Below are 27543 nucleotides of genomic sequence, written 5' to 3' on the forward strand. Positions count from 1 at the left end.
TGTGCGAACCATCCGAGGACCTAACATCGATTCGGACCATTATCTCGTTGCAGCCAAAATACGCACCCGCCTCAACGCGGCTAAAAACAAGGAACAAAAAACACAAGGAAAGCTAGACGTCGAAAAGCTTCAATCACAACAGACTGCCAATGATTTCGCAACTCGACTCTCACACCTGCTCTCTGAGGGCACAACTCATCCTGAAGGAATACAGGAGCAGTGGGAGCATATCTCCAAAGCACTTCATACTGCCGCCGAGGAAAAAATTGGTTACCGGCGGCCGCGAAAAAACAGCTGGTATGATGAAGAATGCCGCGTTGCAACCGAAAGAAAAGACGCTGCCTACAGGGCTACGTTAAAAGCGAGCGCGACAAGAGGAGTGTGTGAACGCTATCGTGAGTTGAAAAGGGAAGCGAGACGCCTTTTCAGGAAGAAAAAAGCAGAAGCAGAAAGGCGTGAGTGGGAGGAGCTTGAGCTGCTAGCCACCAGGAATAACGCCCGAAAATTCTACCAAAAAATACGGCGACAGACGGAAGGTTTTAAGACCGGGGCAAACTCCTGTAGGAATGAAAACGGCGACCTCGTAACTGATGTCCAGAGAGTGCTTAGATTATGGAGGGAACACTTCTCTGCTCTCCTAAATGGAGGCAGCAATTCACCGCGCAGAGATGAAGAACCCGATCCCGCAATCGATGATGATGGAATATATGTCCCCCCGCCCGATTATGACGAAGTTAGAATAGCAATAACCAGATTGAAAAACAACAAGGCCGTGGGCGCTGATGGATTGCCTGCGGAGCTATTCAAGTTCGGCGGCGAGGAGTTGGTAAGGCGCATGCAGCAGCTTCTTAGCAAAATATGGGCGGACGAAAGCATGCCCGACGGTTGGAATCTAAGTGTTCTTTGCCCAGTCCACAAGAAGGGGGATACTGCAAAATGCACCAACTATCGTGGAATCAGCCTTCTTAATATCGCATATAAGGTCCTTTCAAGTGTATTGTGCGAAAGATTGAAGCCCACCGTGAACCGGCTGATTGGACCTTATCAGTGCGGCTTCAGACCTGGTAAATCTACCATCGACCAGATTTTCACAATGCGCCAAGTCTTGGAAAAAACCCGTGAAAAGAGAATCGACACACATCACCTCTTCGTCGACTTTAAAGCCGCCTTCGACAGCACGAAAAGGAGCTGCCTATATGCCGCTATGTCTGAATTTGGTTTCCCCGCAAAACTTATACGGCTGTGCAAAATGACGTTGAGCAACACCATCAGCTCAGTCAGAATTGGGAAGGACCTCTCCGAGCCGTTCGAAACTAAACGAGGTTTCAGACAGGGTGACCCCCTATCGTGCGATTTCTTTAATTTGATGCTGGAGAAAATTATACTAGCTGCAGAACTTAACCGCACTGGAACAATATACTATAAAAGCGTGCAATTACTGGCATATGCTGATGACATTGATATCATCGGCCTAAACACCCGCGCTGTTAGTTCTGCTTACTCCAAGCTGGAAAAAGAAGCGGTAAAGATGGGTTTGATGGTGAATGAGGACAAAACGAAGTACCTGCTGTCATCGAGCAAAGAGTCAGCGCATATGCGCCTTGGCAACCACGCTACTGTTGGCAGCCATAATTTCGAAATAGTAAAAGACTTCGTTTATTTGGGAACCAGCATCAACATTAGCAACAACATCAGCACTGAAATCCAGCGAAGAATCAATCTTGCCAATAAATGCTACTTTGGACTAGGTAGGCAATTGAAAAGTAAAGTCCTCTCTCGGCGAACGAAAATCATACTCTACAAGTCACTTATCGTACCCGTCCTCCTATATGGGGCAGAAGCATGGACCATGACAACAGCAGATGAAGCGGCTTTGGGAGTGTTCGAGAGAAAAGTTCTTCGAAAGATTTATGGACCTCTACGCGTTGGCGATGGCGAGTACCGAAGAAGATTTAATGATGAGCTGTACGAGATATACGCAGACATCAACATAGTCCAGCGAATTAAAACGCAGCGGCTGCGCTGGCTAGGCCATGTTATGCGAATGAAAGATGATGCTCCGGCCAAGAAAGTGTTTCTATCGGAACCCGCCTATGGAAGCAGAGGTAGAGGGCGGCCCCCACTCCGTTGGAAGGACCAGGTGGAAAACGATTTAAACTCCCTTGGTGTGACCAATTGGCGCCGGTTGGCGGAGCGAAGGAGCGACTGGCGCGCCTTGTTGGACGGCCATAACCGTTTAGACGGTTAAGCGCCAATTAAGTAAGTAAGTAAGTAATATATTTTCGCAGAAGAAAAAAAAAATTTTTATTGAAATAAAATTTAATTGAAATAAAAAATTAAAGGCCATAAGTAAATACTTATGCGCGCAAAGAAAGGAAGAAAAAAACAAATTTCGCACGCATCCATGCGATGTGGCTGTTGCTTTAGCGCCTTTAGTACATTTTATAATTTATTTTATGTCGGTAGATGTCGCCGAAGTAGTCCTAACAAGTTATTTTTGAATTGTGGTGAACTTTGTTTTCACAACAAGTGGCCTGCCACCACACGGAACGGTTAGAAACCTGGCTGAAAAGGTATTACAGAGTATCACTTCCACCATTCAACATTATTTTTGACGTGTATTGTCGATAATGTTGAGATTCGTGGAATTAAGTTTTTTAAATCTCGACCAAATGAATGATTGATCGAGATATGTAATACGCGACATGTGTTGCGTGTAGCAACGCGTAAGGCATAATGTCGGTAACACAGTGCATTGACAGTCAGAAATGGAGTGTAGAGATTTTGACTAGCAGATGTCGCTCTTCCATTTCCTGAATGAAAAAAATGTCATTCATTTAACACGCGGCGGTGAGTACACTCATAGACTTGGTTATATTTTTATTAATTAATTGAGTTTCTTCTTTTCTTTCCAGATTTTCGCTTCATGGAAATATGTATAAACGGCCTTTTCGAATTATATATAGCATATTGGGATTATTTGTGCCATTCAATTCGACACGAAAATATGTTGGCTTTATATTACTCCCAAGAAAATGTGTTTTTGCTTTCTATTGGTTTGGCAGAATAACGTTGCATTTGTGCACATTGATTGTATAAGCGTCCGGGATTTAGTGAACCAATTAAGTCGGAGATTGATTTACGTTCAACACAAATATCTGTGTGAGTATATAGTCGCCAATCGTGATAGTAACTTGTTGCACCTCCATGCCTCGTTTATGTATTAAACATGGCAGATCAGAACGGAATTCACGCATATCTACGATAATTTGGCTGAAACAAAAGGTATGAGGCTCGCTTGACCGCCTGCTTCACGACCAGCCGCATTAGCCGCGTCCACGCCTTCAGTTTCTGCATAGGTTCTATACAACATGAAAGCTTCATCTGTTTTGCCATCTTGGTACTCTGGTATAACCATTACACGCTTCGTTTTAATAATCATTCTAAATGCTTGCTTCTCACGTCGCCAGCTAGTCAAATACGATTGTTCTTCTACGGTGTGCGCATGTAAAGGGAAGGATACATGCGTCCGATCTTTCGGAGCGCGCCGTTGACGCGCTTCCCATCTTTCAAATTGTCTTATTGCGGCCACATTACAATGATACATTATAACATACTGTGGTTGTATTTCATCGAGTATGCGATCGAGTGACATAGCACCCTCTCGTTCTGGTTTGAATGTTTGTATGCAGATTAGTGGTTGTTTACGTGCCGCCACAGCCGCAGTTATATCCAGGTGTTCTAGCTGTGGAAATGGCTCGAAACCGAGGTATCCATAATAGAGGTCTCCGTAGCCCCGCTTGCATTTGCATCGGCGCCAGCATAAGTTAAAGTTTCGTCAGCATCACTTAATTGTGTAATAGTTAGCATATAACTTTCTTGAAAATATTTTGCTGCAAGATCTTCATCACCATTAGCTTCAGTCAACAGCTGCGTCAGCTCATCCATAGGGGTACTTTGTTCTGAGTCCGAAGCTTCATTCTTTAGAACGTCATTCTCTTTCGCATTTGGTTGAGTGCTATTCCTCTTTTGTGTGCTTGTGTTTTTGCCGCTGAGAGTTTTCTCAAATTGCGTTAGTGCATTTACCATTTCCTTAACTTATAGCAATCAGCTAGTTTACCGATTGGTATCTCATGCTGCCTTGCAGCAAATAAGAGAAAGCGTTCACCACCTTGTGTGAGAAATAGACGCAATTGAAGGCAGGTACGTGTATCATGACAAAGTATTACGACTTTGGGTGGCACTTACGCAGTCGGGACGTGAACGTTTCATATCGCCCGGTATTTCAACTTTGAGTATTTCAGCTAAAATTTCCATTTGGGATAGGGTTCATGTTCAAACTCACCTTGTGCATTGTAAACGCGCTCTCTGGTTAAATTGAATATTTGCTCAGCTGAATCTAAAAACGTCCAACCCGAATTACGAAGCGCATACTCTGTAGTGTGATAACGTTTGGTTAGTGCATACGCGGCCACTGCATCATGATATGTATTGGAAATCATAAGATTGCGTAAAATTTTCAAATCAGCTACTATCAATGTAGTCTGCGAATTCAATTGATGCCAAATACAATCCAGTTGCGCTTGCTGTATATTATGAAATTTTTTGTTATACAATTCTCTACTGTGATCTCTTCCAAATCTTCCGGTCTGTTTATACGCTTAATTTCACGCACTAACAATTCATTATATTAAGCAGATGTGTTTGTATTAGCGTCATGGGAACAACTCAATAGTTTGTGCCTCATGAGGCTTCAGTGATTGTTGTACAATAGCATGAAAACGCGTCCAAATAACTAATTGTTTTACAAACAGATTACGCATAGTGCACTCAATATGACTAAATCCACTTGTGAAAGCTTCGGCGCTGTTGGAAAATGCTTTATAAAACCAGTTTTATTACTCATACGATACGAGACGTAAAGCAAATGCTTCTTGACAGGATTCAATAATGGTGTGTGCGCGTAGCACAACGATGCCCGTTATTAGCTCACTGGGTGAACGACGCTTTAAAAGATCAACCCCTAGAATTCGTGTGCCTATGAATTGAATGCCGTCTTCCAAGTAAACGCGTTCTCTGTCCGTAACTGTGTACGCTACTTCATGTACATATTTCTGTTCCAATTTAGATTTATAATAATGCTCCTCCCAATCTGAACAATTCATTACAAGCACTAAATTGCCTGGATCGCTGTACACCTTTAATGTATTTGTAAGTACGCTATCGTAGTGCAAACCCTTTGCGCAAACTAGCAAACCATCAGAGTTCACCATATCCAAAAAAAAAAATCAGCTGTTCATACTCGAGCCTTTGTACATATATCCTTATGTTGGAGGTATTCTTCAGCGGTCATCATATATGCTAAAGTTTCATCATCGTCTTGGAATCCAGATTCCTCTTGATTTGTAATGTTGTAAGATTTGCTAACCTTTTTTATTACACCGGCAATTTTGAACTCATGCTGACAGTTTGTATTAGATTAAAGATACAAAAATATAATTAAGTAGAACTAATGCAAAATTTTGTGATGAAACTTGACAACTTGAAATGGGCCTAATATAAAGGAAGTAAAATGAGGTAATTGGAAGTGTTTACGTTCTAAAGAGCAATTTGGTTTCTATTTTAATCCAAAATCTTGCACATAATGGAGCGCTGTCGAAAACAAGTTCCACGACTGATTTACATTGCTCAACCGAACTCAATAACTTAATCGTCAGCTTTCTATCGTCAAGCGATCTTTCACCACTTTTCTATATGCCACCGCTTTGGCATACGTCATACGAAGGCGAAACTTTGGGCACTTAAAAACGGCTTGCTATACCGGCAAAACGCTCATAACCATTGACAATTGATAAGGTGCTGTTGCAAGTTGTGCTGCTAAACATTCTTTATATCTAAGTGCCGGCCAGGACAACGCGCGCTAGAACCGGAGGTAGCGGGTGTCGATAGAGCCAAGTCTGTCCTACATTTGCCGGTGGATATCACACAAAGGAAGCGTAGGTGTGTATAAAATTACATCTTGGAGGTACTGAAGGCTTATTAATATAATTATATTCTTTTTTTCTGAGGGAAGATTGTGTAATCAACATGGCTAACTCATACAACTCTTTCGCTATTGCCCGACGATGGCAACGTACCAACGTCAGAAGCTGCAGTGCTGCATTATGAAATACAAGGAGCGGTTGAAGAGGGACGCTATTATATGGATATCGTTCAGGTGAGTAGTAGTAAATGACGATTCGAAATCTCTCGCGGTAATGAGCCATAATGTTGGTCAGATACGCCGTCATCTCGTTGCAAAGATCCTGAGCCAGATTAATTTGTTGATTTCTTGCATTTTACATGCTCTCTACGCATAACTTTTTTCCAAAAATTAGAAAAGAACCATGAATTTAAATAAAATGGCCCAAGTCGGGCATGCTTCAAATTGACCTCAAGTTGTTAAGTTACCCGAGATGGGTGCAGCTTTTCTTCTTTTCAAAAATTCTTTATCCCGATTTACTGAAAGAATAAACGAAGTCAGCGATGCCAAATTCTTTAGTAGGCTCCAGGGGTTTAGCTACTCTCTTGAAATGATTCTCAAAGCATACTTAAGTTGAAGATAGATGTACGTATGAGTAGGGTTTGAAAATGCATTTTATTTGCTTAACTATAAAATAGCGTCTGAAATGTTGATTTTGATGCTTAATACTTCAACACCCAAGTCTCCCGGTTCTAGTATGTTCCAAATAGTTTGCGAAATTTCTTTGGTTGGAATGCAATGCACATAAAGGATAGTGTGCAGAAATCTGAGTTAATACCCTTTTGTGTTAGTCACTTTATTTTAGTTTAATGTTCCGCTTTTAATTGTCTTATGTGGAAAATATTAGGATATTCAAATTGGGATTTAAGTTATTCGGACCTGTTCTCCGGAATCGAAAGTATTTAGCCCATTAAGCACAGATCATTACATTATTTTCCCCACAAATAAGTTTTATTAAATTATTCATTTTATTTGGAAGATTTCTTACAACGTTTTGCTGGACTATTTGTTTATTTAGTATAATAAATCTCAATTTGAAAACTCCTATCAAGAATTGTCCCACCCAAGCAAAGCGATTCCGGTCGAAAGCAAGCCGACGTGTTCTCAATTTCGATCGATCGATCCTTTAGCGTCTTTTATGCAAAATTGCAATTGTCTTGTTGCCTCTGCATTTCCGAAAACCATTGGTGCTGGCATTTTGTTCAAATTTTTGCACAATTTTAATTTAACTAAAACCAAAATAAATAAAAACAGCTGTTTCGCTTTATTATCGACTCGATATGAAAACGATACGAAATCAGCTTCGAATCGATTTGTTTAAATCGGAACTGAGGACACCAAAAAGAAATCGACTCGGAATCAACCCCGCCTGACCTTTCAAAGCGAGTCGGAATCCAGAACAGGCCGGATTGCTATTCAGAACACCACCTTGTGTTTCTTACAGCCAACCCAATATAAACGCACGCAAGTAATTTTCTGTCAAAAAATGTCTCATGTACATACAAGTTATATGAGAGCAACCCAAGTTGAATTTGCTGCGTGAAAACCTAACTCGATTTCCAATTTTTGTTCTGCGTGACATTTAGATTCGACGTTTGCACACATGCTTTACATTGTCGCAACGCATGCTTATTTGGGTTAGGGCAAAGAACGCCGTGCGGTTTTATTGGGCCGGCTTGTTAAACATTTATTTGCACTTTTAAACCTTTACGACGTGTACCTTAATTTTATATTCGAAAATACTTTTAAGTTTGAATGTGTGGTTCATATGGCAATTGATGTTTGGGGTGTGATTGCTAATTCAATTGTATTCTGGGGCAGATAGTGAGTCTGCGTTAGGGTATGTTGGCCTTGTTCAGGGGAATGAGAGCAGGGTTATCGGTGTGTTGGCCTCGTTCGGGATGAATGAGAGCTGGGTTATTTGGAATAAAGGGATATGGACTATTAAAGTTCATTTTCCTTGTCGTTGGGCGGAAGTAGTACCAATTTCGCGATTGGTCTCGTAATTTGTCCCTTCATTGTATGAACGTCAACAACACGTACACGGTTATCGGAACCTGGGTGTGTGTTGACGACTCTCCCCATTTTCCACTCGTTCGGTTGTAGGTTATCCTCCTTGATGACGACTAGGTCCCCGGGTTTTAAGTTGGATTGTGGATGTTTCCATTTATACCGTTTCTGGATCTCGGTGAGATATTCCGATTTCCATCTTTTGCAAAAGGTTTGATGAAGGGCTTTCATCTTTTGCCATCGGTTTACAATTGAGGCAGGGTTTTCTCTACAATCGAGTTCAGGTGGAGCTAAAAGATGCCCGCCTACGAGAAAATGGCCTGGAGTAAGCGGCTCCAGGTCGGAAGGGTCGTTAGATGAGGGACTTAGAGGTCTCGAGTTGAGGCAGGCCTCAATTCGACATAAGAGGGTTGTAAACTCTTCTAAAGTATATTTATGGTCGGACGCGATCTTTTTAAAGTGTGTCTTAAAACTTTTTACCCCCGCTTCCCACAAACCTCCCATGTGAGGAGCGCTTGGCGGTATAAAATGCCATTCTAAAGTGTGATGGCTATATTTATTCAATGTTCCGTCCCTTGCTTCACGCAGAAATGCTTTAAACTCGGATCGTAAAGATCGAGAAGCTCCGACAAAGTTAGTACCATTGTCGGAGTAAACGTTTTTCGGACAGCCTCGTCTGGATATGAATCTGGCGAAGGCAGCTAGGAAGGACCCGGTACTAAGATCGTTTGTCGCTTCTAGATGGATGGCTTTCGTCGAAAAGCAGACAAACAGGCAAACGTATCCTTTTGAAATTCGACATCCCCTCCCTCGGTAGGATTTTATATCGAATGGTCCCGCGAAATCTACCCCAGTGTTAGTGAAGGCCCTAGTAAGGGTGGTGCGCTCTTTCGGAAGGATCCCCATAAGTTGCGTTTGCGTCCGCTTCCTGTAAATAGTGCAGACTTTACAGTTGTGGATAACCGACCTTATCATGACTTTAACGCGTGGGATCCAGTACTGAGTGCGGATATGACGTAGCATCAGCTGGTTCCCTCCATGCAGGGTGGTCTCATGAGAGGATTGGACTATAAGTCTGGATAACCTGCAAGTATAAGGAAGAATAATGGGATGACTTTCATTATGGGACATGTCTTTCGATGCCCCAGTCCGCCCCCCAGTTCGAATGATGCCTTCGTCATCTATATATGGGTTCAGGGGTAAAATCTCACTCTTCCCATTTATTAGTTTTCCTGACTTCAAATTTGCGTACTCTTCTTGATAATGTTGCCTCTGGCATATTGTTATCAATCTTCGTGTTGTTTTTTCTATTTCGTCAGGAGCTATTGAATGAGAATCCCTTTTAAAAGAGGCTTTAGTTGTTGGGTGCGTATTCTGGAAAAACCGAAGAATATAGGATATTATCTTGTTTGGTTGATTTTCCGACAGGGTGGATAAATGATGTATATTGGAACGATTTTCCGTCATCCCTTGTCAAATTTGGTTTTGAGACAAACCGGTTTCGGCGTTGTGCCATCATCAGTGTCGATTTTCGTTCTGATCTGTTGTTGTCATTTGTCCTGTATTTATAGTTCGTAGGTATATGAGCAGGTATTGTCAAATTGATGCTTGTGTATATTTAGTTATGTGTATGTGCTGTGTGTTCGTTCAGAACCGAGGGTGGTTTACTAATCGATTTGTGTGGCTGACTGGGGTAGGTAGAAATCTGTGATTTTAGTCGTTTGACCTTCTTTGTCGGTTTTTTGTTTTGGTGTGTTAATTGTTTTGTGTTTATTTGTTGTTGTGCGTTTGTCTGTTGTACCTGTGTGATTAAGTTGTTTCCTGTAAACAAGTTTTAAAGGCTCGAATATTGTGTCAGAAATGGTGTTTATCTGTTCGTTTATTATTCTACCGTCGAATGTTTTCTGTTTGTAGATTTCCATGTTTTCGAGTACGTTGAGACGTCGGCCCTTTTCTTGTATGTGAAGAACCCTAACTGTTTTATTGATGTTTGCTGGGGAACATTCATTCTCGACCATGTGATTCGCGAAGTTAGACTCGGGTATAATGTTTGGATTCCGTATTTTTTTGTTGTAATCTCTAATATGTTCTCTGAACCTCGTTCTTATTTGCCGTCCTGTTTGTCCTATGTAACTATGCTGGCATCCGCAGGTAAGCTTGTATACGCCGTGGCTGCTAAACGGATCCTCTGAGTTAATGTTAGTTCTTAGTTTTCGCCCTAGATTGTTCGATGTTTTGAATGCTGTGTTAATGTTGTATTTTTTAAAGAAATTTGCCAATTTATATGTTGCTTTTCCAGTATATGTCATAGTCGTCCAGCTATTATTTTCTTTTTCATTATTTCTTTTTGGTTCTCCATTTGTCCTTCTGAGCTTATCTACTAGTGCTTTTTTATATCCGTTGTTTGCAGCGATATTATATATGACCTCAAGTTCTCTCTTATATGCCTCTTGTGTAAGAGGTGTTCTTTCAAGTCTATGTACCAAGTGCCTTAATGCTGCATTTTTATGATGTTGAGGGTGATTTGAGGTATTGTGTATTATTGTGTCGGTGGCCGTTGACTTTCTATATATGTCATAGTTAAATCTTTTGGCTTCTTTATCAATATTTATCGTGAGGTCTAGATAGTTGATTCCTCCGTCTTTTTCGGTTTCCATTGTAAATTTTATATTGCCGTGCTGTTTGTTGAGGTACTCCAGTACGAGCTCTTCGTTATTAGTAGTTAAAACGCATATTATGTCATCCACGTATCTAGCATAAAATGACACGCCTAATTTGGACTTCAGCTCCTGTATGTACTTTTCTTCCAGATTTTGCATGAACACTTCCATAAGAATTGCTGATGTGGGGCTTCCCATTCCAAGGCCGTTTGTTTGTCTATATATTTTATTGTTGAATTTAAAATAGTTTTGACGTAAAGTGGTTCTTAGCGTATTTGTGATTTGCATACTTTTTACTTTGTTTTTTGTGTTATGAACTATTGTTGAGCTAACTATGTCCAAAGTCTCCGATAGTGGTATAGATGGGTATAGATCTTTTATGTCAAAAGATACCAATTTGCTGTTTCTTGTTAGCTCTACGGTCTCGAGTCTCTCTATTAGTTCTGTTGTGTTAGCTATTGCATATTCGTTCCTTAGCTCCAGAGTGTCTATCAATATCGTTTTTAAATATTTGGACAGTTTGTAACATGGTGCCGATTTAAAATTAATGATGGGCCTCATTGGCGTGTCCGGCTTGTGGATTTTTGGTAGCGCAACCAGTGGAGGAGCCGAAGGGTTCATTTGGACCAATCTATGTGCCATGTTAGAATCTACTATATTTGTTGCATTTTTTATAGCAACTTTGATTTGTTTTTGGTATTCATCTGTGGGATCCTCTCTCATTCTACGACATTTCATTTCCTCTATGAGATCCTCGGTTTTGGATATATATTTCTCTTTTTCGATTAGCACAGTGGTGTTTCCTTTGTCCGCTTTCGTTGTGACAATATTGTTTTTCCTTAGTTTATGCCGTAGATTCTTTATTGTTTTCTCCTCTGTATTCGGTTTTTGTCCTTCCTGTGCTTTCACCTCCTTTCTTATGATTTCTCTGCACATGTGTCTTGCGTGCTCCTGTTCTTCCTGTGGTATCAATGATATTGCGATCTCCGTATCTACAATCGCTTGCTCCGTTTTTCTTACTGTATTCTGGTCCATGATATTGTGCTTCAGGCCCTTTTCGAGAAGTTGTGCCTCTTCCTTGGTAATGTCCACTGTTGTGAGGTTAACGAACTTGTCATGAAACTGGTGAGTGTTTTGGTTTTGGTTACCCTCTCGTCGTCCTGCCAGCTTGTCCAATTTTCGGTTCAGCGACCTGTATTTTTGTTGTAGTTCCTGATCGACCTCTGTCTTAATGCGGTCGAAGCATTCCATTAATACTGTCGTAGGTAGTTGTTCTGCCAATCTTAAATGGATAGATAATAACTCGGCATTTATCTCATCCTTCTTCGAGTATAAGCTTTCCAACTCATATTTTAAAAAATCCTTTTCCGCTTTTCTAACTGTTTTCCTGCTAGATTTGGTATTTGCCTTTATTGTTATTTTTGCGAATTTCGGAGTAACATTCAATTCCAGGCATTGTTTGTTGAACCAAATGCTCGCCTTTGCTTTATATATTTTCAGTAGGCGTCGCTTGTAAATTGTTAGTAGTCCGTTCGCGTTCAAGTTAAAAGCCTGACAAGCAATAACTGACTTATCTTGTTTGGTTGATTTTCCGACAGGGTGGATAAATGATGTATATTGGAACGATTTTCCGTCATCCCTTGTCAAATTTGGTTTTGAGACAAACCGGTTTCGGCGTTGTGCCATCATCAGTGTCGATTTTCGTTCTGATCTGTTGTTGTCATTTGTCCTGTATTTATAGTTCGTAGGTATATGAGCAGGTATTGTCAAATTGATGCTTGTGTATATTTAGTTATGTGTATGTGCTGTGTGTTCGTTCAGAACCGAGGGTGGTTTACTAATCGATTTGTGTGGCTGACTGGGGTAGGTAGAAATCTGTGATTTTAGTCGTTTGACCTTCTTTGTCGGTTTTTTGTTTTGGTGTGTTAATTGTTTTGTGTTTATTTGTTGTTGTGCGTTTGTCTGTTGTACCTGTGTGATTAAGTTGTTTCCTGTAAACAAGTTTTAAAGGCTCGAATATTGTGTCAGAAATGGTGTTTATCTGTTCGTTTATTATTCTACCGTCGAATGTTTTCTGTTTGTAGATTTCCATGTTTTCGAGTACGTTGAGACGTCGGCCCTTTTCTTGTATGTGAAGAACCCTAACTGTTTTATTGATGTTTGCTGGGGAACATTCATTCTCGACCATGTGATTCGCGAAGTTAGACTCGGGTATAATGTTTGGATTCCGTATTTTTTTGTTGTAATCTCTAATATGTTCTCTGAACCTCGTTCTTATTTGCCGTCCTGTTTGTCCTATGTAACTATGCTGGCATCCGCAGGTAAGCTTGTATACGCCGTGGCTGCTAAACGGATCCTCTGAGTTAATGTTATAGTAATATAGGATATAACCCGCAACGCCCTCGGTAGATCGGAAAACCTATCCAGAATATCAAAGTTATTTTTGACCGAAGTTGTATGAACTTTCACCCTCTTTTCCTCCATATTCGTATTGTAATCTTCTTCTTGTGTTGGCCAATTTTCGTTGTCTTCGTTGTCTTCGATGTATCGACAAAATAAACATCGATGATAAAAAACATCGGAAGAAAAACATCGATACATCGATGTTTACCGATGTTTTTTTCGGTAGAATTCAATTTAGGAATAACTACGTGGCTCTAGTGGGTGGGGTGATATTTACAGTCGCCTAGTTTTTGACATTAGCTCGCACACCCCGAAATCGAGGAATTTTTAAGAAAATCCGACCAGAAATGTATTTTAAAGGCCCCTTTACAATGTGCAGAGATTTTATTATATATGTATGCTAGGGCGGGTCGATTTAAAAATCGCTTATTGCTCTGTGAAAATCGTATTCTAGGAATCAATATAAGAAATTTTGCCGAAGGAACCATACCTCTAAAACGAATTCTGATGTCCCCCCCTTTGGGTCGAACTTTTGGGTAGGGGTAATTTCAATTCTACCTGCTGTGTCTTGTGGTGGCTTAAAAAAAACAACAGAAGCAATTTTACGATCTGAAATTGTGTCACAGTGATACCTTCATTTTTTAAAACGGTTGAATAAAAAACCCACACAACTATGTTTACGACATGCAAATGCATCACAGTGATGCCTTGGTTTTAAAAGTGGGTTGTAAAAACGCTAATTTCTAATAATTTTTTTTAATTTCTTTTCTATTACTAAGTTAAATTCAAATTTTCATTTACATATGTTCTGACTAAATAAATTTCTAAAGAGAAAAATAAACTCCAAAAAGAAAAAAATAGGCATTTCAAAGTGGGATTTTTCAAAATTTGCCCCTACGACCCAAAGGGGGGGACATCAGAATTCGTTTTAGAGGTATAGTTCCTTCGGCAAAGTTTCTTATTTTGATCCCTAGAATATGATTTTCACAGAGCAATGGGCGATTTTTTTACCTCCTCACAAATCGACCCGGCCTAATGTATGCAGTTACCGGCCAAAGTCAAAATAGACACTTTGTGGAGTTCGCACTTAATTTTTTAAAATAGCGCCACACCTTACTTTTGTTCGGCATATTGATTTCGGCAAGAAGCTGGTGGAAAACAGAAATTTTTAAAAATGTGCAATTTTGTTTTAATTTAATATTAATAATTGCAAATGATAGCAGTGCAAGAAACTTCCTTTTAAAAGTAATCAAAAAGCAGCCCATTATTAAATAAAAACAATGTTGGTCAAAGTAGCTGAAAATAAAAACTATTTCGCTGTTACCAAAGGTAATCAAAGGCGATGTAAAAATTAATTATTATCCACATAATAAAATTATTCCAAAAGCAGGATACTACTTCACGATCTACATATTTACCTCACGCCTTTGCACTGGCCATACTGCACTTTCGATAAAGATATTCACCTATTTATTTAGTATAAAATATTCATTAGAAGTCACATCATAATTTAAAACAATTGTTATTAATAACTTACCATTTTTACATCAGTTTGCAGCAACTTAACAAAAAAGAAAAGAACGGAGTCAATAAATGCAACTTTAGAGATGTGGATGTTCGAAACATCGTCAAAGTTGACATCGATGTATCGGCAATTTTTCGATATTGAGTAATTTTGAAACATCGATGGTAAACATCGGATTTTCATCCGATACTATCGATGTTTTAAAAACATAGATGTATCGTTTGCATCCCTAGGTGGGCCTACAGCGTGAAGTTTCTTAGATAGATCCCCCCACAATCGTTGAGATGTCGCCTTTCCTCGGGCACAATTTGGTATGATGTTTTTGGCTAGATTGGGGTGCTGCTGCATAAATTCTCCCATCATCTCCTTTTGCTTATAATTAAGCTTATTTAAATGCGTCCTTTGGCGAAACAAACATTTATTATTATAAATACTTTTAACTAATTTTATATTTATTTACATACATTATTAATCTCGAAATTTTCCTTTTTATAATTGTGGATTGATCAGAGTTCGATAAAATTTTCCTTTTTAGTTGTGCTAAGATCACTTTACTTTTTTAAAAACAAATTTAAAACGTAAGAACTATAAATTAATTCGTTTAATTTTCAAACTACAACCAATTTTAAATGCACTCGAACGTCTTTTTGCTATCGTATGAAATTTTTTGACGTTTACGATTTGTTGTGTACGTTCACTGAACACATAATACCGAATTTCGATAGCAGGTATTCATTCACGTATCACGTAATACCAAATAAGTACTTTTAAGAGACGAGTGTTCAGTTCACGAAATACGTAATTCGGGCCCAGAAACTCATTCGACGTGGTCGAACGAACATTTGCGACGGTAAGCTCCTGCTACACTGCTACAACAACAGCGGTATGCTCCTAAGAATGATTTTATGTTTAAAGTGTTGTTGGTTGCATAATGTTTGATTTTTAAATTGATGTCATTATTATATTGCTTTTAGAAGCTCTTTAATGTCTTTTAATATCCTTTTAAGGTGTGAAGTGAGTTCTTATAATTTTGCCTGCTATGAAACTTCAGCCGTTGTTGTTGTATTAACGATAAAGACGCCCCCTGAAGGTTTTGGGTAGTGTTATCATTGTTGATGGTCCTTTGTCGGATGTAGATCCGGTACGTTCCAGTAACAAAAACCATTAAGGTCTAGCCCGATCATCTCAGGATTGAAAATTACGAGGCGCATCGTATGCGTAACTATATTGACTCCTTCTGATGGAGAGAATCAACAAAAGTGGAAGTAGGGCACCATCCGTTGCCTCCCCCATTTAGTCCTGCTTGATTTGTATAATTTGTTTGCAATCATCAGCCATAGAGTCACTAGGGCTTGCTTGATACACATTTTAACTCAAATAGGTATGTACTTACTGCAACACTAAAAACAATACCAAAAAGCAAAGAAATATTACCTGTTCGATATATCATCGTATTCCCACCCGAACCGATGTATTACTTTGAGAAGCCATTCACCAGATGAAACTGTTTACGTATCATAGAATATACTACCCCAAAAATTGATCGATAAAGCAACCTGAACATGTATTTGTAAGTTTTAGACCAAAAAAATGCAAGTTTTAAAATGCGAATTATGAATTACTTGAAGTTTAATGTGTCTATAGCAACCGACATGTGCCGCAGTTGCTGAGGGCATGTGTATAAATTTCGATTATCTAAAGGTAACAAGTCAATGTCATGGAAGATAAAGCAGTCCCATGTAAATATTTTTAATGCTTCTAGGAAGCCAATATTCATCAGTTAAGCACGATTGAAAGCTTTTCCATTTGTTTGCTCGATAAGAAATTTCTATAAGCGATATGCTGTTTCATTAGGAATGGATGAATGTTTCGCAGGAAAACGGCCAAATGAGCGTAACTATCCCTAAACGGAACCACTATTGAAACGTGATGCTTCGGAACACAATCATTTGGCTCAAATGATCCACCTGGCTTTAAAAACGGAGCCAATACAGCTTCTACAATATCCAAGGACTCTAAAGTTGTTTTTGGAGTTATGGGACCTTCATCTAAAGAAATGAAAGTAGAGTATCAGGAATATATTTTAACGAATATAGATATTATCGTAAATTCGAAATAAAGTAGCTAATGCACTAATACGTTAAAGTTAGGGGTGTTGTTATAACATCGGTGTGACAATCATTGGCCGGAAATATCAGACCGATTCGCTGTGATACTTAGACCTGACTGTCATGTGTACTACATACATAACGTTTGCTCCTGAATAAAATAGTTAGCTTACTCTCATCGATCTTCGGTGCTTTACACGTTCTATTTAAAGAAGCAGCATAATGTGTCTTGTGTCCTTATAGGCCGCCAAGTATTAGGTATTGAATCCATATTTGATTTTCCATTGTCATAGCCAGTACTATTATTATCGCCAATTGATAAACTAGACAATTGGGACTCGATGTCTTGCGAAAATATTGTGTGATTAACGGACAACGATTCCTTTTTGTTAATTAACACATCACTGGAAATGTTATCCAATTTAGAAAACCTATGCATATGACGAATGCTATAAGAATAAAGCATATACTAAATTAAGGGGCACATACGAAAAAGCACAATCACCAAAATTGGCGGTTATTGATGTTGCATTGGCAGTGGTAGCCTCTGTGGTCCATCGTCGGCATCTAATATAGCTGCTGCGGATATAGAAGAGCCCTGCGGCTTAGAATCTGGATCAGATCTAAAACACCTTCATTAGTGGCATCAGTTATTACCCTGCCAACCAAAACTGCGTAAAAAACTGTATAATGACTGAGTAAAAAAGTGGATAAAAAAAATGGATAATTTTGTATAGGCAGTGCGCGGATTTTATCCACTTTCCCCTTGAGCGAGTCTTGTACGTGTGATCGCGCATCCTTCTTACATACCAAAGTGCCATAAAGAAAAATGCATACCCTACAAAAATTGTTGGATTACGTGTTCCATTTTCTTCATGTTGAAGTACTCTAACAATACTCCTTTGCAATGTGTTTGGGAACCACCATCAGCCGATCATTGCTCGTTTTTTAACGACCGTGATCACGACACGATGACGATCGAACAGAGTTCCCAAAAGTAAAATATTACATACAAATAACTGATAATAAAATTTTACTATGGCAACTCTGATAAAACGCAACCGCGCACTGGTTTTATGTATATATACTATAGTATAGAGAAATATTAGTTTCTTTATTCACGCAAATGCTTAATAACATAAGAATATTCGTAGTATAAAATATAAAAGTTGTATTGCCCCTCTTCATTTACTTTCATTTTAAATTAAATTCGCTTCGATAATTCTTTCCGACACAATTCCTCTTTAGTACTTTGGTATATGATCCTCTGTGGGTGCTGCATGGAGTACTACAGCGAAAGTACTTTGGAAAGTACTCTCACGTATGTACTCTATGGAATACTCACAAACAAAGCCAGAGTGGGATCACCAACTCCTCTCCTAGGATATCGCAATGTTAATTGGAGCACATTTTTTGTATGAATACAGATTAGTTTTGGAACACTCCTATACTCCTAAAGGAGTATTCCTTACACTATTTATGGAGTACTCGCGTTTTTTAAGGGTAGTTGCTCCTCTCTAACTTGAAAATTTCCCACAACACAGGGTTGTATTTTTGTAGGGATTCCATATCGGAAAAATTTTATGTCTAAAAAATGTGCAAAATGTTTGCTAAAATACCCAAAAAACACAAAAAAAAACTCCAAAGTACCCAAAAAATTTCCAAAATTTTTTTTATTTTTAATGAAAATGTTTATTTAATATTATAAAAATTCATTTACAATTGTTCTAAAAGCCGTTTTATTATAAAATGTTAAGAATACATCAGTTAAAAGGACTTTTTACATTAAGTGTGTCTTTATCGTACATAAATTTTAAGATAAACCGGTTTTAAAGTTATTAAATAGCATAAATAATAACTATTTGTAATCACAATTTTTTTTTTAAGTATTTACTAAATTATAATATTTTTTATATAAATTTAAAGAGAAATACAAATAACATTGAAATAAAATAATTTTGAATAAGAGCGTAATATTCGGATTTTTGACATTAAAATGACGTTTGTTTATTTATCAAAGTAATTAATTCGATAATTGATAAAGTATCAAAGCTGATTAGGTCGAGCTTTCAAAAGGGCAATTCCATTAAAAACCAATCAATCGATAAGCTAAATTTTTCAAATCAATTAATAATAAGGATTATTGAGATAAGTATCTTTTTAATTATATTATTTAATAAAGGAACTATTAGCTTTTTGATCACTCGATTTAATAAACTTTGATATTTATCAGAGAGCTAGTCAGTTATTTTTAACAAGTGAATGAAAAATACTTGTGTAACTTTGCAAACAAATTTCTTACTACAGAGGTGATCTTCTAAAATATACAAAATTTTGTGATACAAATTTTGATTCGATTGTCCGTACTATCAAAGGACAATAATTTAACTATATTTCTTTTGGTATATGCTTAAGCTTGAAACTCATTTGCAAGGAGTAAAAAACATACACTTTTCTTACAACTTTACAAAATTTACCAAGTTTTCCCTAGCTATATACATGTATCTCTTATTTTCCAGAAATTTTAAAAAATCGAATATAGATTTAAATGATAGTTGTACTGAAAGAAAAGTAATCAAATTACCTTTCTTTTGATATATACTAGCATTTATGACTCGTTTACAATGAGTGAAAAGTAGTCACTTTCGTTACAACTTTATAAAATTTCTCAACATTTTTACTAGTTACATATATGTGTATCTAAATTTGGACAAATTTTCAGAAATCGTTTATCAATTTTAACGATAGTAGTAACGAAAGAAAAGTAATCAAATTACCTTTCTTTTGATATATACTAGTCGTTTACAATGAGTGAAAAATAATCGCTTTTGTTAAAACTTTATAAAATTTCTCAACATTTTTACTAGTTACATATTAGTGTATCTAAATTTGAAAAAATGTTCAGAAATCATTTATCAATTTTAACGATAAAGAAAAGGAATCAAATTACCTTTCTATTGATATATACTAGCATTTATTACTCGTTTGCATTGAGTGAAAAATAGTCACTTTCTTTACAACTTTATAAAATGTCTCAACATTTTTACTATTTACATATATTTATTTATTTATTTAACAACAAACGCGGTTGTACATGTAAGACAGCAGTCTTTTAAGAGTACATCAACTAACATTAATTAACATAATAAAATAAAATTAAATAAAATGCATTAAACTTAAATTTAATTGAACTAATATCTAAGTAGAAAAATCAATGGGATAAGAGAAAAAAAGAGACGAAAAAGACAGAGATTGTAGTCCGATAGTAGGAAGTAGTTATATACAATCTCACTCATTATCTCGATTTAAAGTAGTTATGTATAATTTCCTTGTAGTTATTCCTGTTCAGCACGGATTTAACAGACTCTGGGATGTTGTTCCAGAGCCTCACAGCGTTGATGAAGAACAGTCTGGATGATGTCAGGTAGTTGTATTTCGGTATAACCAGATTATGAACCCTAACGGATTTTGTGGGATTTAAGTTTTCATACAAATAGTTTGGGGACTTCCATTCTAGTAATTTGAATATGAACATACAGTTTCTAGCAGCAAGTTAGTCATGAATACTACAACCTAGAATATTGTAACGAATTTACTTGCAAATCCTCTTATTTGCAATCCTCTGCTAAGTTCGAATCACTAAACTGTTGAATAAATAACTCCAATTTTTAATAATGCAAAATGGCCTTTATTAAAGTACTTCACAATAACACTCAAACTGTGCAACCAATAGCTTGCTTAATAACCAAACTGATTGATAGCTCAAATGAAACTCTACTATTCAAAATAATACTGCTCTTGCTCGCTAGATAGCGTCTTAGTCGAAACTGCTTGACAACTCAAATCAAACTGAATTCCAGCGCCTCTACAATTGCCGCCTTTTATACTCTTTCATTTCAACCTTCGCATCTTCCAGGATCTACTAGTCCAGCAGCTCTCAAACTTCTAAGCTGTAACTACAATTGCACAATTTTATAGTTTTTCTCATTGCATACTTATAGGAGTATCTCAGATATATGCCTGTGTTTGTGCATTAACTCTCTGCTGCTCGTATACGTACATGGTACATATGTGTAGACGCAATTATTGTTTCGTTTATGTAGATATATAATGATTGATCTATGGATGTGAATTCACGTCACTGCTTAGCATCGGCTTAGAGACGATAGCATCGCTCAGTGCTGCTAACCTTCGTTACACTGACCTCCACCTAAGTCTGATCGTCCCGATCAGACAAATCTCTCGATCTAAACGCCGCTAGCATCGCCAAATGTACCACTGTTCTATTTCGTGATTTCCCAATTGCTTTTATGCGGTAGATGACATCACTGATCGTCTTCACATCTCTGTACGGGCCTTCAAAACTGCACCGATATTTGGATGGAACACCTTTCCGCCGTACCAAATCTCCCTCCCGGAAACCTTCCGAATTATTTTCCTTGTCGTACCTGTGTTCCATTTTACTACTCATTATTCTGGATCGTTTTCTCTCACTCTGTTGCTTGGCCAATGAAGAACTACTTTGTAGAGCTTGTTCTTGACGGATTGGCTTCACATACTCAGTATCGTTCCGAAGTTTCCCAACAGAAGTGCGCGCTGGCTTGAAACCATCCTTGCATTCTTTCTGAAAAATTCTTTCAGTCATTTTAGTACATCCATTAGGGTTTGTCGATGCCGGTCTTTTTCTCGCAAGTACTTTTAATTTCGCTTTATTTGGCACATTCGGTCCATCAACCTTTCCTTTTGACTTTCGTGGTCTTTGTCGAGTCTTCTCCACCAGCACTCGCTTACTGCTGAATCCTTTTTCCAAACTGAAGTTAAGTAGCACATCTTGGTTCTCATAATGCATCACCCTTCTCTGCATATCGATTTTGATATCATGGTCAACCAAGAAATCCACTCCCAATATAACTTCATCAACAATCTCCGCCACAACGAATTTGTGTAAAACCATGACCTTCCCAATTAGGACTTAACAGATCACTTCTCCCCGGACTTGGTTATACTCGCCAGTGACCGTACGCAACCTCGCTCCAGGTAACGGTTTTACTCTCCTGTTATCCAAGGCAGATCGGATCAAGGAATGAGATGCGCCCGTATCTACAGTCAGTACACGCTCCTTGCCATCCACATTCCCTCTGACGGTAAGACTGCTTGATTTCCTTCCAATTTGCGACACAGATATCACAGGACATTCAAGATCCGGGGCAAGTTTTCGTTCTTTACATCCGACACGCTCTTGCTCATTTCCTCCAGCTTAGGACCAAAATCGCAATGACGTGCAATGTGACCGGACTTCCTGCACTTGAAACATTTAATAACTCCGGCATTCTTCTGTTGATCCCTTCAGTGCTTCCAAAATTGTATCTACCCAATCCGGTATTTCCACTTCTACACGATGAGCTTTGTATGCTGGTTTACTAAATAGTGAGGCAATTTCCTGAGTCAATGCATGTGATACCGTTTCTGCAAATGTTGGCTTTGGGTTTGCGTATGTGGCTCGCTTCGTTTCGACGCCCCGTATGCCATTTATAAAGCTCTGAATTTTTACCCTTTCGGTGTATTCCACGGGTGCGTCGGCATTCGCCAAATGTGCAAGCCTTTCGACATCTGACGCAAACTCCTGCAAAGTCTCATTAGCTTTTTGGTAGCGGTTTTGCAACTCTATTTGGTGTATCTGCTTCCTGTGTTCGCTTCCGAATCGCCTCTCTAGAGCGCTCATCAATTTTTCGTAGTTGTTCCGTTCTCCCCCGGGAATAGTCTGTAGGATTTCAGCAGCAGATCCTTTCAATGCCACGAATAGTGCAGCAACTTTATCTTCAAAACTCCAGTTGTTCACTGCTGCGGTCTTCCCAAACTGAATCTTAAACACCTGGAAAGGAACATAACCGTCAAAGGATGGTGTTTTTACCTTTGGATTACTCGTTGAAACAGCTGGGCGATTCATTTGCAACTCCTGTATACGACCTCTCAAAGCTTCTATCTCGGCATCAATTTTGTCCTCGAGCTGCACAATTTTTGTATCCTGTGTTTCCACCATTGATGTTACCCTTATTCCTGTGCCTCCAGCTGCGAGGATATGCGGGCCTCCTGTGCTTTCAACTGCTCAGCCAACTGAGATGTCATATATGTCTTTTGCTCTTCCAGTTGATTTTCCATCTTTGATGTAATCTGTGTCGACATTTCTGAAATACGTGTCTCATGTGATTCCAGCTGGGATGCCATATATGGCTTCTGTTCTTCCTCGGAATTTATTCAGCAATTCCTCTTCTGACACCAATTGTAACGAATTTACTTGCAAATCCTCTTATATGCAATCCTCTGCTTAGTTCGAATCACTAAACTGTTGAATAAATAACTCCAATTTGTAATAATGCAAAATGGCCTTTATTAAAGTACTTCACAATAACACTCAAACTGTGCAACGAATAGCTTGCTTAATAACCAAACTGATTGATAGCTCAAATGAAATTCTACTATTCAAAATAATACTGCTCTTGCTCGCTAGATAGCGTCTTAGTCGAAACTGCTTGACAACTCAAATCAAACTGAATTCCAGTGCCTCTACAATTGCCGCCTTTTATACTCCTTGATTTCAACCTTCGCATCTTCTAGGCGCTTCCAGAATCTACTAGTCCAGCAGCTCTCAAACTTCTCAGCTGTAACTACAATTGCACAATTTTATAGTTTTTCTCATTGCATACTTATAGGAGTATCCCAGATATATGCATGTGTTTGTGCATTGACTCTCCGCTGCTCGTATACGTACATGGTACATATGAGTAGACGCAATTATTGTTTCGTTTATGTAGATACATAATGATTGATCTATGGATGTGAATTCACGTCACTGCTTAGCATCGGCTTAGAGACGATAGCACCGCTCAGTGCTGCTAACATTCGTTACAATATCTTTCCTCCATTGGGATATTTGATCGCATTTCTTTAGACCATAAATATAACGGGTAACATTATTAAATAGGACATTAATTTTGTGAGCGGAAATTGAATCAAGCTTGCTGTAGACAAGTTCAGCATACGTTATGTGGGGAATGATAAGTTGTTTAGCTAATTTTCGCCTAGTTTCCTAAGGCGTGAACGACGCAGACATTCTCAGTCTACGTAAGGTACAATACACCTTACTGACAGTACCATTAATGTGATCACAGCAGGTCAGCCTAGAGTTGACGACAAAGCCTAAGTTTTTAGTTTTGTTTGTAATCTGTAGAGTACTATTACCGATAAACAGCTCTGGAATATCCTCAACATGCACTACTCTATTACATATTGGCAACACATATAACTAAGACGCATTAAGGCATAAATTGTTATCACTTGCCCATTGGGATATAGCTGACAGATCACTATTTACTTTAAAACATAAATCGTCAACAAGACCAATCCGACTAGACAAGTACACTTGGATATCATCAGCATATGCGTGTACATTAACATATTTACAAACTGAGAACACATCATTCAAAAATAAACTAAACAAAAGAGGTCCTAGGACAGACCCTTGCGGAACGCCCGCTGACACACCCTTAAAACTGGAATACGACTCCATTGACTTCACCTTTTGTACCCTGCACCTAAGATAGCTCATCATACGTTTCAAGGAATTGTTCGAGAATCCAAAATAATGCTTAAGCTTGGTGTGTAAAATATTATGATAACCATGTCAAATGCTTTAGAAAAATCCAGGAGGCATAGAAGTGTTAAGGATCCATCATCAAAATGTATCCTTATATCATCAGTTACTTTCAACATGACAGTAGAACAGCTATGCTTCTGCTTAAAGCCAGATTGTAGAGGGGATAATAAATTGTAGCGCTGAACATGTGATGAGCTTTGCGCTGCCATTAACGACTCGCATACCTTCGCCAATGCTGGTAATATATTTATGGACCTATAGTTACTAGGAGTTGTAGGCGTACTTTTCTTAGCTACTGATAGTATGACGGCTTTTTTCCACTCCTCTGGAAAACAAGATGTAAAGCAATGGCTTATTATGTGGGTAATAGTGCCCAGAATAAATGGCAGCACAAGCTTAACGAATTTTAGGGAAATGCCATCGTCCCTAACAGCGTCAGATTTGAAATTCAGTATTAATTGTATGACATCACCCTCACTTACACATTCAAACTTAAATTCATGTTCAAAAGCAGTACGAGAAGGTTCATTGCTTTTTCCTACTGCAAAGAAATCGTTCATTATATTGGGGTCTATGTCACATTCCGGCTTCAAACCACCATGAATTTTTAAGTTTTTTAAATTCCGCCATAGATTCTTAGAAGGAAGTGATGGATTCAATTTACTATTACAATATCTTCTTTTTTCTTGCCTTATGACAAGCGTAGTATAATTTCGAGTTGCTTTATATTGAGACCAAGCGAAATCTGACATAGTCCTCCTCCATTTCCTATACAAATTATTCCGAATTTTTAAGGATGTATTGACTTTGTTATTAAACCAGGGGCAAGATCGGTTTACTCGAGCCATACGTAGAGGAACAGCTTCTCAAATAAATCAGTCAAAGTTTTATTAAATGCTTTAAGTTTTTCATCTACAGAGTTGTAGAACCAACTATCATTCCAATCCACAATTGCCACACTTTGATACAACGCATTTACATTTATCGACTTGAAGTCACGATACATAAAACTACTTTGAAATGGACGACGATTGAACACAATATCTAAAGTACAAAAAATTAGGTCATGGTCAGAAATGAAAAATGTTTGGTCGAATTTTAAAATATGGTCAAGGTTTGAAGTTATAAAAAAATCTAAGGGACTTGGATTTGCATTATGGGCACATCTTGTAGGTGCTACTTCATTAACTATGGTAAGACCTGCTGCAGTTACATGATCGTTTAGTTTACGGGAAAAGGAGTCATTTGAAAGGAGGTTCACATTAAAATCACCACATATTACATAAAATTCATAGTCAATAATAAACATTGATATTTCCCTAAAAAAAAGAATCTAACGAACAACACTTACGGGGGTTATATACGCACGACACTAATATGCTTTTTGTACCATCAGAAACTTCAACTATGATAAACTCAGCATCCGAGGTATGGGATTTAGCTAGAACATGAAAGCTTAACGACGACTTGTAATAGATTGCAACACCACCCCCTCGTTGGTTACACCTGTCATGGCGAATAAGGCTGTAGCTTGGAATACTGTACACAACATCAGAAATAGTGGGAGTGAACCAGGTTTCGGAAACACAAACCACATCAACTAAAAAATCCTCAAAGACATTTCTAACGTAGTCCAGTTTATCACCACTAAGGCTACGGGCATTAAAGTGTACTACATTAAAACCACGAAACTGCTTCCATAAAATATCTAAAAAGATCTTAGAGTTATCATCAACACTGGGCACTTTTTTGCTAACTGGGTTTACCAACATTAAACTGTGTTTGAAGAGAGAGAACCACAAGTAAAAGTGCTCACTCCACATGCAAAATGAATAACATTGTAATTGTATTAAAGCAAAACACACAAAAAAAAAGTAATAAATAAACAAAATAATTATATGGGAGTAAATTAACAAGCTAATTCAAATGAGAATGATTATGATATTGAAAAGGGAAAAAAGAGTGTATAGAAGTAGGATTAAATGTAGAAATAAAGAAGATAAGACTGAGAGGAGTAAATGTAGAAATAAAGAATATAAGACTGAGAGAGGAGGTATACAAAAATGTATCCACGTATTACAATATAACTTTGTTACAGTACTAGCTTATTTGTGTGTTATGAGTGCGCTCTATTTCCAATAAGAGCATTAACCTCGGCTTTGCTGTTTACTAACTTGGGCTCATCGCTTGGCTTAAGACGAACAAACACTTTTCCACGCATCGAGAAGGCCGACGCCAACTGCTTCTTACGCCTTAGCTCTGAGGCATGTGCCATCACCTCTCGCAATTTTTTCGTTAAACTTTCATGCAAGAAGATTGATCCATAACCAGGCAAATCAATATCTGACAGCGCGAGCGATCTCTTTTTTGATTTGCAAAACAAAGCAACCGATTTTAAGAGTTGGTTGCGGTCAGTTGCAGAGAACAGTTTAACAATGATGGGACTGGCATTGGCGGGTTGCTTTTGGTTGTTATTGTTACTGCTGTTATTTATTGCAGCTCGCACTCGAAATGCATCGCACAATGGTGGTGTTTTGTGCTTAGCCACTCTGCATATTTTAGAAAACAATTCAGGCAAGCACTCACTACTGTCTGTGGGATGCCAGTTAAAATTAGGCCAGTGGCAACAGCGCTGCTTTCAAATGTATTTATCTGTGCCTGAGCTGAAATGAGTTCATTACGCAGAATTAGCACATCTGAGCACGCGTTTTCAACAACCGCCACTCTCCTAAATTGGCAATTTCAGCAGTCAACTCACCAAATTTCTGCATCATACGGTTTTCTGATTTCTCCATCACTTCAGCTAACCCTTTAATAATTATATGTCTCTGCTCTTCCATCTTCTCTTCGAATTTTTTCTCCAATCTCTCTAGTATAGATGCTGGTATGAGAGGGGTTTTAGGGGGGGATGCTGTTCCTTTTGCTGGATTTTTTCGCGCCATTGTTGTCTTTTTATTTAATTTAATTTTTGTTAGGCTATTAGTTTTATTAGGCTAATGTAAGTTCCAACACAAAACAAATGGATACCAAATAAAGTTCACAGCACAACCGAATACCGCCAAAACAAAAACATAGGAATATTACAATAAAGGTTCGAGGGTAAATGCAATTATTCTAGAGCGCGAAAAAACACGTCTTACTCAGTCAACATACTTGTAATA

The 27543-nt window shown here is 38.2% G+C and overlaps 1 pseudogene; it reads right to left on the minus strand.

The window, feature by feature from the left end:
* Nucleotides 1-3021: 3021 nt before the first annotated feature.
* Nucleotides 3022-27324, minus strand: LOC137245990 (DNA repair endonuclease XPF-like; annotated as a pseudogene).
* Between the last annotated feature and the right edge of the window lie 219 nt (nucleotides 27325-27543).

The sequence above is a fragment of the Eurosta solidaginis genome, chromosome 3 (genome assembly GCF_040869045.1).
Source record: "Eurosta solidaginis isolate ZX-2024a chromosome 3, ASM4086904v1, whole genome shotgun sequence".
Lineage (NCBI taxonomy): Eukaryota > Metazoa > Arthropoda > Insecta > Diptera > Tephritidae > Eurosta > Eurosta solidaginis.